Here is an 18,437-nt window from a genome sequence, read left to right as displayed (position 1 = left end):
AATCTTTGGATTGTCTTTTTCGATTAATTATCAGTTATTTATAATTGTTTTTTTTTTTTTTTTTTTAAATCTGAAGTCCGTATCTCTCAAAAGACCACCTGTTTCGCCTTACCCAGACGCTTCCAAACCTCGTCCCCTTTGTCACGGTACCTCTATAACTATTACTGTTACATTATGTGATTATCTTGAGAGACTTCCTATAACTATATTAGTCTAAATTTTTCTTTGAAGTGTATTTTTTAAAAGTGCTTATGTGAACAAAAATGACCATTATTATGTTCACTCAATGGAGCCATCCCTGTTAGGTGAAATTGCCCCTTTACAATATTACATTGTGTTCATGCAAGTTGCATGAGATTACCGAGACGGTCCGATAAGGAATACCTTCCAGTACACGACTTGCTGCTAAATTACAGTCACAGAGACAAAGCATTATCAGATGTTATCGCGTCGATTTTTAGTTGTACCGATACCTATTCTTCCAAACTATTGTCTTTCGACAGAAAAGCTAAAAGCTCTTCAGGATTTTAGGCGTTGTAATAGTATTTTTCACTCTTATATCTCAAAACCTCCAGACTGTCGGTCGGGAGCATCGCAGGTTTCTCTCTCTCTCGCTCAGCCCCGCCCCTTTCTGACACCCTTGCAGCCAGGCAGTTGTGTATAATAAATTATTATAAAGTAGACCTGTGGCCTACTGGCCACTATTTCACGCCTGCTTGAAATGCACGTTGATGTTCATTAAAACTAGTATTAGGTACATTCTTAGTTTGGTTCACCTTTGTTGATGATTCACAATTATAAATCAATAACTGTTGGGTAAAATAGTATCAAATTATTTTGTGTAATATGACAGTAAATCGATCAAATTGAAGTCTGGTAAGCGATTCACTTGGGTAGTCTGTCAATGAACATGTCTTGAAACAGGAGGCACAAATCAGTTGTTCAAAAAATGTTTATTGCACACTTGCAAAGCATTACCGTATCTTGATCAAGCATATGAGCTTTTCATGCAACATCACACTTGTTGGAGGAATCGGCTTGAACAATACGTAAATCCACATCAACAACATCAGTATAGTGTGTTAGACAGGAATCCAGCTGCCAGCAGACAGCAGAGTCACTCTTTCTCTCCTTAACGGAAGCCGCGGCAAACGGCGCCAAGCTCGCCAACAGTAGACCGAAAGTGTGTGACTAGTGACGAGGGCCGCTAAGCTCCGCCCCTCCACACATGTTCTCCTTATTTGGTCATGGTGCGGGTACCGGCCTCGCCGGAGCTCTATGGCGCTCTCAGCTGATCTTTTCTCCCTTGCTCCCCCTTCCAACCCCCCAGAAACACCTACCAACCACCACACCCCTCTCTCTTTACAGCCCTCCTTCCCAGGCTCGATGATTCTCTTTCTCTCTCGTTATACTCCATGATTTTAATGTTTCTCTTTCTTGCACCAAGATGTTGATAATTGAGTAAAATAATTTGATTGATACGCTATGAAAGTTGTTAGTGTAGCAATTACACACACAAAGGGTATTGAGGGAATTAACAGTCGCAATTATTCTAATTATTTGTGCAAACTATATAATGTAGAATCCTACATTTATTACAATAAGAAACGGCATGCTAGCGACTGTACGGAAATAATGCTAATGAGATAGGCTAGTTAGAACTAGATATTATGTGTCAAAACTCTACGGGGAACTAAATTAACATTTAAATGCAGGCGTATCCTTCAATTCCTATCCAGGAGATTTTTGAGGGAAGAACTTGTTGAATCGATAGCCCTGTGTGCCCTTCCGGTAACATGCCAAGTGAGCGAAGGTCGCCCAATATATGGGGATAGTTTTTCCTCCGCTGGAAGGGGGTTGGGGGTAAAAATGGTCTACCACTGCCGATAGTTTTAGTCCGGCTGTTCCTACACTCCACTCCCTCCATCTGGCCCAGAACTCCGTTTCCCCGGGAGTCCATGTGACGTCACCCTGGAAGGTGTGTATAAATGTAAGCACGCGGGCGTTTCAAGTCAGTTCCTGGCAATCTACAGCTGGAGAAAGAACTCCCCTCTAGTCTTTTTCGTTCACTATAACAAACGGTAACTATATCGAGGAAGTGTATTTGTGTTGTGGCAGTTAAGAAACTATTTGTGATTTTGTGAGGATCGTCGGTGCATTGGGACTCTAATAATTCTGTATCGACGTGGAAAACGGATCATCAGTGTGGTGTCATTTTGGCGCACGAACGTTTCGCGAAACTACATATCTTTGTTAATATTTGAAGATGGATTTTAAGGTTTCTTTGTTTTTGGTCGTTGATGAAGTCCTCTAACAACGAATTAGATCATTTGAAGCGGTTTTGTCATCCATTAAGGTTACTTAGGCTACATTAATTTTCTTTTAAGTTCTAAGATTTAAATGATCCGTTAAACGTTTAAAAACGTTTCGACCGGTATTGCGAACTTTTAACTAATAGTTTACATTTGTATGCCGGTTTTTGTTTTTTTTTTGTTACAGGGTATTTGGCCATAGATGCTTTGGGAGAATTTGAGTAAATAAGAGTGCTTTCTTAAAAATTAAGTTATTGCCGGATTTAAGAGCGGGCCTTGTAATTACGCTTAACGGTTTTTGCTGGCATTATAAGCCCCGGTTCTGATATTTTAAGGTATGGTTCGATATTATTTCATGAGTATGCTGAAGGAATTTCGTATTAAAATGCCCAAATTGATGAATCTCTTTAAAACCTTTGAAGGAATTTCGTATTAAAGTACCCAAATTGATGAATCTCTAAAATCTTAATTGATAGTCATTTCTCAAGCTTAATCCAGTGCCTCGTTTAGTTGAGTGATGGCAGAAGATGTTCTGAAAATTTAATGATCGATTCCTTCATTTTGGGTTTATTAAATTATCTAATCTTGACTGGGTATAGATTAGTCTTCTCTCAAATGCGTGCGTATATATATCTATAAATCTCTTGTAAGCAGTTATAATTTTAATATCATAAAAATTATATAAAATTCTTAATGTAACCGCCGGCAAGTATTTTCAAATCTCGTGGTTGGTTGTGCTCTTAACGAAGCTCGCTCTGGTCATCAGGATCGGCAGCTGACGCGACCAACGGACCGGCAACCGTACGGTACTTTTGTGCCGCGTCTGCCCTCAACCTGAAAGAGGCATAGTTAGGTGTGGGGTCAGCGTAAATGGACCAGAGTCGTATTGGTGGACAATGTCATTTTGAATAATTTTCGCGTTCACCTGAGCTTATGTCAAAAGCGGTTGTCTTGTAATGTAACAATTGAGGGGGTGGGACTCCACTGTTAGATATAAAGGTGTTTATGCATATTCTTAATTACCATAGTTCTACAAAACAGCAATGGTAGTTTCAATGTGATAATTTTAAAGCTGCTCTGTATGAAAATACTTGGGTTTGAATTCTATCTATTACACCATGATTAAAAATTTCATTTTTATCGCAGGTAAACCAAAATGTGTGACGACGAAGTAGCTGCGTTGGTTGTCGACAATGGCTCAGGAATGTGCAAATCCGGCTTTGCGGGAGATGACGCCCCCCGTGCTGTATTCCCTTCAATTGTCGGCAGACCACGTCACCAGGTAAACATTTCATGTTCAAATTCATTTATTGAAATTTATTATGCAGATTTGCAATTTTTTCGGAATTATCGGGTCGATATTTTCAATGACCTGCAGAAAGTCAGTATTTCAGGTTTTAAGTAAATGCGTTGCTGCAAGAAATCGCTAGGCATACCGTTAGAAATAGGCTTGATTTTCCTGAGTTAAATGTGCTTTGTATTTTCAGGGTGTGATGGTTGGTATGGGTCAGAAGGACTCTTATGTCGGTGATGAGGCCCAGAGCAAGAGAGGTATCCTCACCCTGAAGTACCCAATCGAGCACGGTATCGTAACTAACTGGGATGACATGGAGAAGATCTGGCATCATACTTTCTACAATGAACTTCGTGTTGCCCCCGAAGAGCACCCCGTTCTCCTGACGGAGGCTCCCCTGAACCCAAAGGCCAACAGGGAAAAGATGACCCAGATTATGTTTGAGACCTTCAACACCCCAGCCATGTACGTGGCCATCCAGGCCGTGCTCTCCCTGTACGCCTCCGGTCGTACCACAGGTATTGTGCTCGACTCTGGAGATGGTGTCTCCCACACTGTGCCCATCTACGAGGGTTATGCACTTCCTCACGCCATCCTCCGTCTGGACTTGGCAGGTCGTGACTTGACCGATTACCTCATGAAGATCCTGACCGAACGTGGCTACACCTTCACTACCACCGCCGAGCGAGAAATCGTTCGAGACATCAAGGAAAAGCTCTGCTACGTTGCATTGGACTTTGAGCAGGAAATGACCACTGCCGCCTCCTCTTCTTCCCTGGAGAAGTCTTACGAGCTCCCTGACGGTCAGGTCATCACCATCGGTAACGAGAGGTTCAGGTGCCCAGAGGCTCTGTTCCAGCCATCCTTCCTGGGTATGGAATCTTGCGGCATTCACGAGACCACCTACAATTCCATCATGAAGTGCGACGTCGATATCCGTAAGGACTTGTATGCCAACACTGTCTTGTCCGGTGGCACCACCATGTACCCAGGAATCGCTGACAGAATGCAGAAGGAAATCACTGCCCTGGCACCCTCCACTATGAAGATCAAGATCATCGCACCTCCCGAGCGCAAATACTCAGTCTGGATCGGCGGTTCTATCTTGGCTTCTCTATCGACCTTCCAACAGATGTGGATCAGCAAACAAGAGTACGATGAGTCTGGACCCTCAATTGTGCACAGGAAATGCTTCTAAGTCAGTATCTTTATTTTTGCTTTAATTGTAGATATTAAATGTATAGATTACACGCAGATTTTCTATATAACGTCTACACCTAATTGTAAGGATGCTAATTTAATTAAATTAATTTTGTACGCTGTAGTTTCCATAACCTGACATTTCTGGGTATATTATCTCCATGTGGAGGCATAAGTTATTATGAACATCGTGCAGGAAAACAGACTTGGAGATTATGCATTAGAATCCATTTTGGTTATAAAACGCAGGGTTTGTAGAAAATAGAGTAAATAACATACAAAGTTGGTGGTCAAGCGTCACAACAAGTTGGTTAAAATTATTTCCTGTTAAGACTGCAAATTCGTAGTTTTTAATATATAGGAAGTGCACTTGGAAAATTCCAATGTTACCAAAAGACCAAACTTTAATTGTGTTTTGTAAAGTTTTCCTTGCTTGGAGTAAATTCTGTATCATTATTGATGAGCATTGTTACTAAATTTTTGCATTTTTAAAATGATGAGCATTGTTACTGAACCTGTAAATTGAGTTTTGTATGTCGCGCTAGAACTTCTGGCGCAAGGTGTTGTTGATGTTCAGAAATCTATTGGATGTCTGCAATTAGTTTGATAGAATTTCCAAGCTGATATTGCACTAGGCATTTTGAAATGTCTTAAACTGCCGTCGGTGTTTTTTTTAGCCTATATCTACTGGTATTTTAGCGTTCAGATATTTTAGCAGCGCCTTGTAGTGTAGTTTGTGATTCGCTGCATACGATAAAACTACAATACCAGACAAAATTGAATGTGGTAGGTGACTATATTTCATTTGATTTAAAAAAACTAATTCGTGGAACAAAAAAGCAATAACAAGGCTGCAAAGCAGTGCAGGATAACAAACTAAACCTCTGCAACCAACGCCACGTGTAACTCGAACCCAAAGGACAGTAACTGTCAAATGGTGGCCTTAGAGTCCGGTGTTTAGCAGGATGACTGGGCGGGGGGGGTGGAAGAGCCGGGGACAGCTAGTTAATGGAACAGAGTTTGCTAAGTACCTGAAGAGGATAACGATAACGGGTCATCTTGTGGCAACAAGGGGACCTGCGAAACTGATGATCCTATATTCGCTTTTTGCTTGAAACCACTAAGCACTTGGATATTGTATGACACTGTAAAGAATAACATAGTTTTAACTGCAAAACTGACAGTTGCTATGCGTAATAGTAGCTCATTGCCAGAGCGAATTGTGAAATTTCCAGTGTATTATTAGCGTAAGAATATTCCCTGCCCAAATTTGTTTCGGGCGTTAGACAGTAGATCATATCAATCTACTAAGCCATCTTTTTTGAAACCCATCTTTGAAATGTCACGTGATATCTTCTCTGTTATCGAGTCATAATGGCAGAAAACATCAGTTCTCAACACGGTGACTCAAATAGAAGATACAGTGCATATACTCACGTTCAACAGCACATGTTGATTCACGCAAGACTGGTGCCTCAGCGGCGTGGTTGGTATGGTATTAGCGTTCCACCTCTGTGGTTGCGGGTTCGATTCTCGGCCATTCCATTGAGGAGTGAAAGATGTGTTTTTGTGGTGATAGAAGTTCACTCTCGACGTGGTTCGGAAGTCACGTAAAGCCGTTGGTCCCGTTGCTGAATAACCACAGGTTCCATGCAACGTAAAAGCACCATACGAACAAGAACACGCAAAACTGGTATATTTCAGTACATGTGAATCTTGATGAAGATTCGATTTCATCAACTTGAGACAAAACATTGACTGTGTAACCAATGCAAGTGCATTCTCTGTGGCCCTGGTTTCCTTTAAGTTGGCTTGCTTTTATTCGGTTTCCTTTTATTCCAATTCACCTGTTTTGATTGGTTTAGTCAGAGTATATATGATACATATATGTACCTATTTATATACATATACCTATATAATGGGATTCATATACATTCATTAAGCTACAAATGTCCTTTTAAATCCAATTCGCTCCACTTCGGAATTAGCATAATTTCACATATGTTCAGTAAATTATCGACTCTGCCAACGAGTCGATAACTTCACTGTATTTCTGATTTCTCTATCTGCTGGGCGTTGGTTCGAACCCACGTGAGGACGAAATTATTGTCAACTAAGAAATTCCCCTTTAGTTAATATATATGAAAATATATTAATTGTAGCTTCATACATGTATATCTAAATCGTAGGGGGGATAGTGCCGTCAGTAGACCTCATGCGGTGTACTGTAGGCATTACTCGAGGTTCTTTGCAGCGTGCCTTCGGCCCGTAGCTGCAACCACTTTCGTTCCTTTCGCTGTACCTCCTTTCTTATTTTCTTTCTTCCATCTTACTTTCCACCCTCTCCTAACACTTGATTCAAAGTGCAACTGCGAGGTTTTGTCCTGTTACACCTTTCAAACCTTTTACTGTCAATTTCAGTTTCAGCGCCGAATGACCTCATAGGTCTCATGCTTGTCATTTGGCCTAAATTCTATATTTATCCAATTTAATGTATATCTAAATATATGTATATATATATATATATATTATATATATTACACATATATATATATATATCTTAAAAAAATCACAGGAAAATGATAGGCAGAAATCAGAGCGCTTTCGTCTTGACTTGGAAAGAAAGTTAACAGGTTTACCTGATAACTTTCTTTCCAACTGTATTTCATTCGTTCCTTGACAATGTCATAGTGAAGACGAAAGCGCTTGGATTTCTGCCTATCATTTTCCTTTGGTATTCGTTATATATATATATATATATATATATATATATATATATATATATATATATATATATATATATATATATATATATATATATATATATATATATATATGTATGTATATATATATGTATGGATATATATATGTATGTATATATATATGTATGTATATATATATATGTATATATATATATATATATATATACTATATATATATATATATGTATATATAGAGGCATTAAGATTGTTTTTAGCATAGTTTTGGAGAACAGAGGTGGTACCAAGTGATTGGAAAAAGGCAATTATGATACCAATATATAAAAATAAGGGAAGCAAAAGGGAGTGTGGTAACTATCGGGGCATAAGTTTACTGTCAGTCCCAGGGAAGATATTCATGAGAGTAATACTTAACAGAATAAGACCTATAGTAGAAGAGAAACTTAGAGAACAGCAGTGTGGTTTTAGAAGTGGAAGGTCAACAGTGGATCAAATTTTCACCTTAAGACAGATAATTGAGAAGAGATGGGAGTATGCAAAGCCAATATTCTGTGCTTTTATAGACTTGGAGAAAGCGTATGATTCAGTATGGAGGGATGGAATGTGGAGAGTGGCAGAACACTATGGTATACCACTGAAAGTGATAAGGATACTAAAGAACTGGTACCAAGGAGTGTGCAGCTGTGTACAGCTGGATGGACAGCAAAGTGAATGGTTCCCAGTTGGAAGTGGGCTAAGACAGGGATGTGTTATGTCACCCACCTTGTTTAATGTATATATTGACCATATAATGAGAAGAGTGATGGAGAATGAAAACAGAGGGGCTAGTATTGGTGGAGAAGTTTTTATGGATTTGGACTTTGCTGATGATGTTGCGTTGGTTGCTGATACGTGGCTGGTGCTGGTAGGTATGGTAATGAGGATCGACGGATCGAAACAGAGACACAGAATTTTGGCTTGAACATCAGCACAAAGAAGAGCGAGATCATGGTTGTGAGTAAGGATGATGATTGGGGTGCACAGGAGGATATGACAATCAGAGGACAGGAACTCAAGCAAGTTGAGAAGTTTGTTTACTTGGGAAGTGTGGTAACAGCAGACGGGAGGCAAATTGAAGATATACAAAGAAGAAAACTAGGAGCAGCAAGAGCTTTTGAGGTTCTGAGAAAAACGTTTGGTCGAGGCATGAAATCAGCTTGAGAACTAAGATGAGAATATTCAATGCAGTAGTACTACCAGTCTGATGTATGGCTCGTCCACCTGGACACTGACCAGAACAGAGGAGAAAAGGTTGGATGCTTTTGAGATGAAGCTGCTGAGAAGAATACTTGGCATTAAAATGGGATGATTATGTTAGAAATGAAGACATCAGGGTGAGATTGAGGCAAAGGCCAGTCAGTACCAGGTTGAAGAGGGGAAGCTGAAATGGTTTGGACATGTTGAGAGGATGGAAGAGAATAGAGACCCCAGGAGAGCACTGAGAGCAGTACAAATAGGAAGAAGACCGCTGGGTAGACCAAGAACGAGGTGGATAGACATAATTGTCAGGGATCTTGAGGATGAAATCCAAAACTTAGAGGAAGCGAGGGAAATGGCTCGGGATAGAGACAGATGGAGAGAAACTGTATCAGCCTTATGCCACTGGCCAGTGGCGGGAAGAAAATCTAAATAAAATAAATATTATATATATATATATATATATATATATATGTATATAGTATATATATATTGTATGTAATATATATGATATATATATCTATGATATATATATGTATATATGAGTATCTATCTATATATGGTATATATATATGTATATATATATGTATATATATATGATATATGTATAATATTATATATAGTATATATATATGTATATATATATATGTATATATATTGTATATAGATGTATATATAGATATGTATATAATATATATATATATATGTATAATATATATTATATTGTATATATAATGTAATATATATATGTTATATTATATATGTATAAATAGTAATATATATATGAACTGGTAAAAATGTTCTGTAACAACAGAATTCCATCTAATAAAAGGAGCCCATAAAAACACCAAATGTAGAGAGAAAAGTACTATATTTCAGAGACTGCTGTCTCTGAAATATAGTACTTTTCTCTCTACATTTTGGTGTTTTTATGGGCTCCTTTTATTAAGATATATATATATTAATGTATATATATATGTATATATAATATATATATATATATATATATATATATATATATATATATTATATATATATATATATATATGATTCCAGGTGAAGATATGAAAAAGCTTACAGCAGGGTCCATAAAACACATCAACAAGGCCATAGTTTATTGGAACGCTTCGCACGAGTTCTCTGTGCATCTTCAATCTGTAGATATAACATAAAAGTCGTTAAAGTTTACAAAAACTATTTTAAAAAGAAAGGTAAGAGAAAAAGACGCGACGCATTATTTTAACTTAAAAAGGTTACAGTAAAAAAAAAAAAAAGAAGACCCAAATGAGATATTGTAGCCATATGGAATACAGTTTTAGAACAGGTCAGTAACTAGTAAACCAGAATTTTCGGATATAAAGAACCAAACCTCTATACGTAAAATCGAAGTTAACAAAAAGCATTTCTCCATTATTGGTGGTCCAAGCCATAGTGATTACCTAACTACCCTTGAGTCCTTATACATCAAACGGCTTGTTCCCTCTCTGAACTCTAGCATTTACGCTTCTCCTCTTTATCTAGGATAACTGAAGTCGTAGGTTGGTGTCAAATCTTGTTCATTCGTTCTTCTTCTCCTATGCGCGGTTTGGTGAGTACTGGATAATTTTTTACTGTAATCTTTTTAAGTTATATTAAGTTTTTAAAAATATATAATGTTTTTTTCTCTTAACTTTATTTTTAAAATAGTTTCTAACTTTTAACGATTTTTATGTTATATTTACAGGTTAAAGGTGCACAGAGAACATGTGCGAAACGTTTCAATTAACTAGTGCCTTGATGTGTTTTATGGACTCTGCTGTATGTTTATAATACTATACTATATATATATTATATATATTATATATATACGTATATATATATATAGACATATTATATATATATATATATATATGATATCTTTTTACGTAATACAACAGTATAATATAAAGTTAAAAGGTCAATAAAACACTATTTGAACGTTGCAACCATATAGAATATGGACAATTCCTTTTGTGACCCTGTTTACTGTTAAATCATGGACAGATGATGTGTAGCAGGAATATATTATATATATATATATATATATATATATATATATATATATATATATTATCCACACACACACACAAAGCATATGTAGGCTCCTGTGGCAATACGTTGCTGTTGATGTGCAAGTAACCGTTGACCCATGAAAGATTGAAATTAAGCTATTCTCTGGCGTGCGTGATACCCAAAACACCAGGGAAAAATTTAATCTCCATACTTGCTGGGTTAACTGTCACGTGCATGCCGACAGCGACTTCCTGCCACACCTACATATGCTTGTAAATATCTCCTGTAACATATGTCCATATTATACCAGTGAACAGGTGCATAGAAGGAAGTGCCCGAAATATATGGTTGCAACTTTCAGATAGGGATTTGCGGGCTTTTTATCTTCATACATGGCGTCATCTACCGGGATGGGGGTGACACTGGAGTTTCATCCCCCATTTTTATACTTGAGGACAGCATATTCATTGTTCCCACTCCCCGTGCCCCCACTTTTCACTTTTCCCCTGCAAGTTTTATGTAACATTTGCTGGAAATGAGGTTATCAATAATAATGAAAATAGATATAGCTACTCAACACAAACAAGTATACAATATTAAAATAATGGAAAGATTGCGTCATTTTTCATTAGGTTCGTGGTCAAATTAATTGTTCATTAACATTTTTATTGGCGTACACCATTGTTTACATACGAAGTTGGCAAACATCAGCGCCTGCAGCAGCTGCCTGTGGGTTTTATTATTTTTCCTGCATTTAAGCAGTTTCTTCATCAAATGCAAAAAGGCTTTAATATTAACCTCGAAGGGCTGGCCAAAAATGAATTGCCTCCATGCATCTCTATTCTCTGCTACTACTTCTCTTCTCATCCAACTATGTTATTGTTTGCCAAATTTTCATTTTGTACATTCATCAGTCAATTCACTCAGTGCTGTCCCCTTCTATACTTTCTCTTGCTTTTCCACTTGCAATGTCACAAGTAGTCCATTCTCGTTCTTGTCATTCATTTATTTACCACCTCTATTGCTACCATCCCTAACCTTAGATAGTAAAACCCACATTGGAGTAAAAGGCTTTTCGTGTTGCAGGACAATTATTTTAGACTTCCAATGGATCCTATCAATCCTATAATGTACCGACCGGTAAAATAATAAGTTTATTTTATCTCTATTGCTTACCTATAACTTAAAAGTTTGTAACATTAAATACTGATCATAGTCTGTACAGAGTTAAGTGGAATGATATATTGAGGATGTCACAAAAGACTTGTACCGTATCGTAGCCAATCTGTAAATTGTGGACTTTTACACTTGTTTACTGACTAATATTGATAAATCAATCATCCTTTCCCTTTAATATCGACCATTTATTTATAATTTTGAGGCATTTAAATACACCAAATCATGTTCATGAGCTGCATAGGCTCGTTTCGCGTGCCAATATTATTAATCGTATAATTTTCAGAATGTCCCCCCTACTATTTATAGCTTTAGAAACCAGATGAAGCCCCGTCTTCATGTTATGCTGGTGTATTACAGTAAAAGACACACACACACACACACACACACACACACACACACAACACACACATATATATATATATATATATATATCTATATATATATAATATATATATATATATATATATTATAATATATATACATACCTACATACATATATGTGTGTATTATATATATGTATTGAAAAATTATAAAACGTTTATGGTATTACTGAGGCAGAAAGCTTAATTAAACAAACGCACACAGGAGAAGAATAAAACGAACGAGTAAGCCGTTTAAAAGGAAATTCCCGCTTCCTACTACTACTGCTAAACGCACACATGTGATTGATCATTGATTTCACGTTTACAAATAAATGGTCAAACGTAACGAAGAAAATTGCCTTTGAAACATACAATTATACTTTTACACTTTAATACGAAATTACTTGTTGTCATAGCTACTATAAAATTTGGAATATATAAGAATTTTGACCATAAGAAATATCATTTCAGTAGTAGAAGCCAACGCGTTGGAGAAACTGTGATAAAGTGTAAAGTGTTATGTAGCCAAAGTGTTCGGAAACAGTTCTACTGGAGTAACCGTGTGCTCATTGATTTCGTGTTCTTACCTTCCTTATTCGTGGCGTAAGGAAAATTCTGTCAAGCAAATTTTGTAATAATGGTAAGTTTGTATGGTAGGCCCCCAACGAGGGTAAGTTAAGGGTTTACCTAGAGAGGAAATTCCACTTTGCTAAATGTACAGCTAGCCTAGTATGTCTAGGCCTAATATGACATGTAGGTAAAGTAAGGGCCTATTTTATGATAGAGCGACGTGATACCTTAGAGCGAAATACGGCGCATTTAGGGTAAAACACCGCATGGCCTGCAGCAGGCCATGTACGATCAATGCATGCAACCCTCCGAAAAAGTACATTATAACGCGTCCTGACACCGGAGATGGGCATCAGTAGCGACTTCTTGTTTGTGAGAAACGGAGCTAAAGACCTCTATTCTCCTTTCGAAGTAGTAAGTATATTTTCTCCAAAGTTAGAAATTAAGGCCAAATTTTAAGATTTAAACAGAGGGTAGTGAAAAGGGTGGCTAAGGCAGTGTAAATCTCACCAAAATGCTTTCGAAATTTTTACTTACGCTTCAATATTTTAGAAGATTAAGATTGACGCCATCTCGATGTTTACGGAGTCGCTTGTGTCAACAAACTTCCCATTTCCTGTGATAAATCTGCACACCACTTGTACCCACAGATGCTTGGTCACTTTCATCACAACAATCGGAACACGGTCCCTTACCAGGACGTTTTTAAGTAAACAACTATTGTGGTAGAAGACGACGACGAAGCGTGCACTAGATAATTTTTTAAATAAATAGTAAAACATAAATATTTTACATATTTATGATGATTAATTTGAAAATATTCGTTATTGAAAAAGTAACGCGATTCTGACTCAAATTTAAGTAATTATTTTTCGGAATTAGAACATTCTTTTAAGTCCTGTATTATGACGTCACGACATCTTGACTTTCGTACCTATTGTAAATAATTGCTACACTCAACTTTCTTGCAGAACAGTTTACCAGTTATTCATGCAGATTATCAGCTTTGCATGTAATTGTTATAATCGTAATCCGCATATATATCTTTTTTATTTACTTTTTGGATATATGAAGATGTTTTACTGCCGGATTACCGCCATAGTGTGACGAAATCACTTTCGGTCCCTGAGCCTCTGTCTGTTTTCGCACCATAAGAAATTAATGGGGCCGAATTTGCAATGACCAGAAAGTCGTTAAAAGAGGAAATTTATACAATAGCTAGCTTGTTAAAAGAGGAAATTTATACAATAGCTAGCTTGTAAAAAATACTTGATTACAAAAAACTTGATTGACAACTAAGCAGCATACCTACTATGGGTTTCAGAGACAGTGCAAGCACGTTTTTTTGGCAATATTTCTGTAACGAACACTCGTATCAGAATGAGATTTTGCTATAGTGCGTTACACCCAGTGCCGTAATTTATAAGGGTATCGTGAATCACTAATCGTAAAGAATAATGACACTTGTCTTTGTACCAAGAGACAAAAACTCCATTATCCAGAAATGGATACGAACACGGTAAAAAGCTCCACCTACCCTCCCCCCCCCCTACACCGCCACCCCTGTCCTTCCTTCCTTCGCCTTCCTTTCTCTCTCTCTCTCTCTCTGTTGCCAATTGGTTATGTTTTCACCCTCCAAACTGGGTATAAGACTTACATAAAACGTGGAAATTGGTGAAATCAGACTATTTATTGAAAGTATATATACATAAATATTAAAGCAATTTTATCATTATTGCATTACTATGACAACTAGAATTCATGGAAACAGTTTATAATAATGCATCGGCTTATGTGTTAAGCTCCACTAATGTGGCAACGATGATTTTGCCATTCTTAGCATGCAAACATTAAAGGTTACATTTATTTCTGGCTTACAGTTATATAAAAAAATCAAAATACTAATATAGACTTAAATCAATGAAAAGTGCTAGCAAAAAAAAGCAAAAAAAAAATATATATATATATATATATATAATCCACTTATCCGTAGTCTGTTCCTCTATGGTTTTCGGCAGCCAGATGTACGACGGGTAAAAACATTGGATTGTATCTACTTTAGAAATATCTGTAATTTTTCAGGGTCATTCGGTTGCAAAAAAGGGATAATAGACATGAATTAAATTAACATTTTTAAATAACAAAGTAAAGTTGAACTAAATAACGAGAAAAGTAAACAATATAGGGAATAAAACTTTGCAGTGTCATCGTCTGCTGTTCGTAACTGTGTTTGTGGCGCGCGCGCTTAGGAACCAGGAACAGCAACTTGTTTAAAGTGCAATGTGGAGTGAATCGAGACCAAAATGTGTATAATAACAACCAAATAAGCACTGTGGAGTTTCAATTGTGATGGCAGTAAGGATAAAAACCACCAATTACAAGGTAAAAATGAATTCAGTTCAAACCATGACCCTGGGAATAATAAGTTTCATACTTCTTTCATTAATATAGGCAACAAAATGTTGTTTTATTGTGCTGATTACAACTGCAATCTTGAGTAAGATCAATAAACGTTACATATATATGCTAACATTGTTCAAATGAGTGCTGGGAAGGCTGGGAAAGATGGTGTCCGTCACTGACCAGAACCTGCCATCCACACGGTAGCCGCCATATTCGATTTCAAAACTGCCTTGAAAACATATTTTACGAAGAGTGCCACATGCTTATTTTAGTTCGTATGGGGCTTTCATATATCACATTATGTTGACGAAACTTCAATCTTTTGAATATCGAGTGAATAAGACCCATCCAGCGTGATAAGTGTTGGTAGTCGGTGATGTTTTACCCTATAGGCTAGGCCTTACTAAAGGTTCTTTGCAGTGTCCCTCCGGGCCCCCCCTACTACCTGCACCCCTTTCGTTCCTTTTACTTTACCTCCTTTTTTATGCTCTTCCATAGCTATTGCTTTCCACCTCTCTCAGAATGCGGCCATTTCCCGAAAAAGCACTCGAGTTATGCCATTAGCCTATTTAGTAATTTAGGAGAAAACACTTACTTTGAGAGGAACATAGAGGTCTTGATGTGCTGCCAGGATGGGCCACAACTCTTGACCGACACTCATGGCAGCGAATTCAATTACTGATTTGGGAATGTGGCTGCATTCCGAGATCGGTGGCCGCTGTCACTGATCGATCATTTACTCTAGTTAAGTGCAAGTGTGAGGTTTTCTGTTACACCCTTCAAACTTGATATTGGACAATCTTAACCTCAGCTACCTGCCATAGCCTTTGAGGTCGTTCCTTTTGGTGGAGTCCTCATAGTGTGAAATAGGCCTACTTCCATACCTAGGTATACTATTAAATACCAATTTTGTACATGCAACTTCCCCGGCAGATATATACTTAGCTTATGTCTCTGACGTCCGACAGAAATTCGAATTTGTTCCGATACCGTAATACAAACCATCGGTCCTTTAACAATAGGAAGTAGCTAGCGGCAGCTGGAACGGTCGTAAGCTTCGAACAAGGGGAGAACGGTAGTTAACTGCTTGTCCGATCGTCGCGCGCCGCGCGACTGGGAGGTAAACAAATCACTTTTGCTTTCGGCCGTGTGTGGGAAGGACGTGTTCGCCATCGCTCTGCCCGCTTGTCGTTTGCTTCAATTCTTGAGTATTTGGTTTCTATTTCTGTGTATCAGGAGTGATAGTAAGTACTTTTTTTCTCTATTTCAATTGATTACAATGAGTGAATCAGAGGAAATTGAAATTTCACCGCGCCCTCCAGTCGCCCGTAGAGTGTGTCCCGGGCTGGAGGGACGTAAATGTGGGGGGTTCAGGTCCTTTGTGGAGGTGGACCCCCACGAGGTTTGTACTCGTTGTCGAGGGCGAGAGTGCTCTCGTACGAGCCATGTATGGTTTGTATGAATTGGTCCGAGGCGCAGTGGGTGCTGTACGAGGGCAGGAAGAGACTTAGGCCGGCCAAGAAGTCATCGGAAAGTCCAGTGACTCCTTTGGTGACGGACACTTCGTCCTCTTTCCTGCTCCCGGCCAGCCCCCACGGTTTGCGCCTTCCCCTGCGGGGGGTGGGGGGGGTAGCGGGAGTCCGTTTCCTCTCTCGATCCGTCGAGTGTGGAGGAGGGCGCCCGCTACCCGGACGTACAGTTGTATTCGGGGTCTTCTGTCCGCTCTGGGGGGGGAATTTCGCCCCCCAGGCGCGGGGAAGCCCCTCCTATTAACCCGACTCTTGCTTCCGCAGGTGTGTCAGCAGCGAAGGACGACTTGGGACAGGTGTGGGAGTCGCTGGGACTGCAGGGAGTGCCAGCATCCAAGGGTTGATACAGCGGTTGGCGGGGTCGGCCGTGGTCACTCATGGTGCGGTGACCACCACGACGACCACATTAACTACCCCTGCGTATGAGATGCCACCACATCTTGTATATACGCCTCACATAATGTCGGTGACACCCACGGTGGCAGTACAAAACCAATTGCCGCCGTTCCAAAGAGGACGATGCCACCACCACCTGGATTTTTCCTTTGCCGACCCCGGACTTCCGCTGCCCCAAGAGTACCCCCCTGGACCTGCCGCCAGTGCCACGGATGTCGTGACTGTCGACAGGACGCCTGGCTCTCCCTTAGTACCTGCCGTGCCTGCCGTACCTGTGGCCGCTCCAGCGACTCTTTCCTTTTCAGGTGCACATTCAATTTCAGATGTTCCTGCGGTTCCTGCTGTTCCCGGACCTGTTCCTGCCGTTCCCGCTGCTGGTGTTGCTGTAACAGTCCTCAGGTCCTTCCGGACAGGTGCAGTCGGGCCCTGTTGCTTCGGCAACTGCCCCGGCTCCCTCCTGGATGGAAGACCTGACGTCTGTCCTGCGGAGCCTGGCGAAGAAGAAGAGGAAGAGGAAGAAGGTGTCGTCATCGTCTTCATCGTCTTCTTCGTCGTCTGTTGCCTCTCCTTCCCTTCGACTTCTAAGGCCAAACAGCCGAAGAAGAAGAAGGTTGCCTCCTCCCCCCCTAAGAAGACTCCTTCGGATCTTCTAAGGGGCCCGGCTCGCTCAGGCGAGCTGGGGAGCTCTTCTGCTGGTCCTCCTGTTCCTTCGGGTGCGGGGCCCGTCGCTTCTTCTGCAAGAAGAAGAAAATCGACGGGGACCAGAGGTTGCATCAGCTTCGGCTGGTGCGTCCTCACCTGGTGCTAGTGGTTCTGCCGCTAAACCAGGTTCCGTCTCGGCTGCTTCTCGTTCGCGAGAAGCACCGAGTGGACGCTCTTCTAAAGAGGACCGTCCAGCCAAAAGTTTCGACGGCCGAGCTTCGCTCGCCGTCAAGACAGCGGCACGGAGCAGAAGACTGGCGAGAGTCGTGCACACGATCTCGCCAGGCCACTGGACGCTCTCGCAGCGACCAGCCGGCTGCTCGGGCGACGTGACGGTCACTGACCGGCCACGGGTTGAGGCGAGGAAGGAGTCCCCACGGCCGCCGGTACCAGCCACGGCTAGTACCAGCGGTTTGACGCGCCGAGAGGACGCTGGCCGGTCTCGACGCGAAAGTGGAGCAGCAGGCACCCGTACCGCCGCTCCCGATGGGACCGGGCGGAGA

The 18,437-nt window shown here is 39.9% G+C and overlaps 1 protein-coding gene and 1 pseudogene across 2 annotated transcripts in view; both read left to right on the top strand.

Annotated features, from left to right (window-relative positions):
- Positions 1-18,437, top strand: part of LOC135221187 (translation machinery-associated protein 16-like) — a 447,785-nt gene that overhangs the window by 347,130 nt on the left and 82,218 nt on the right. The window lies entirely within an intron of this gene.
- LOC135220620 (actin, clone 403-like) lies at positions 1,931-4,923 on the top strand (annotated as a pseudogene). Its single transcript, XR_010315736.1, has 3 exons — positions 1,931-2,081; positions 3,459-3,594; positions 3,800-4,923. The product of XR_010315736.1 is annotated as an actin, clone 403-like (transcript).

The sequence above is a fragment of the Macrobrachium nipponense genome, chromosome 2, assembly GCF_015104395.2.
Source record: "Macrobrachium nipponense isolate FS-2020 chromosome 2, ASM1510439v2, whole genome shotgun sequence".
Lineage (NCBI taxonomy): Eukaryota > Metazoa > Arthropoda > Malacostraca > Decapoda > Palaemonidae > Macrobrachium > Macrobrachium nipponense.
The sequence above is the reverse complement of the archived record's forward strand: the minus strand, read 5'-3'. Positions and strand labels throughout refer to the sequence as shown.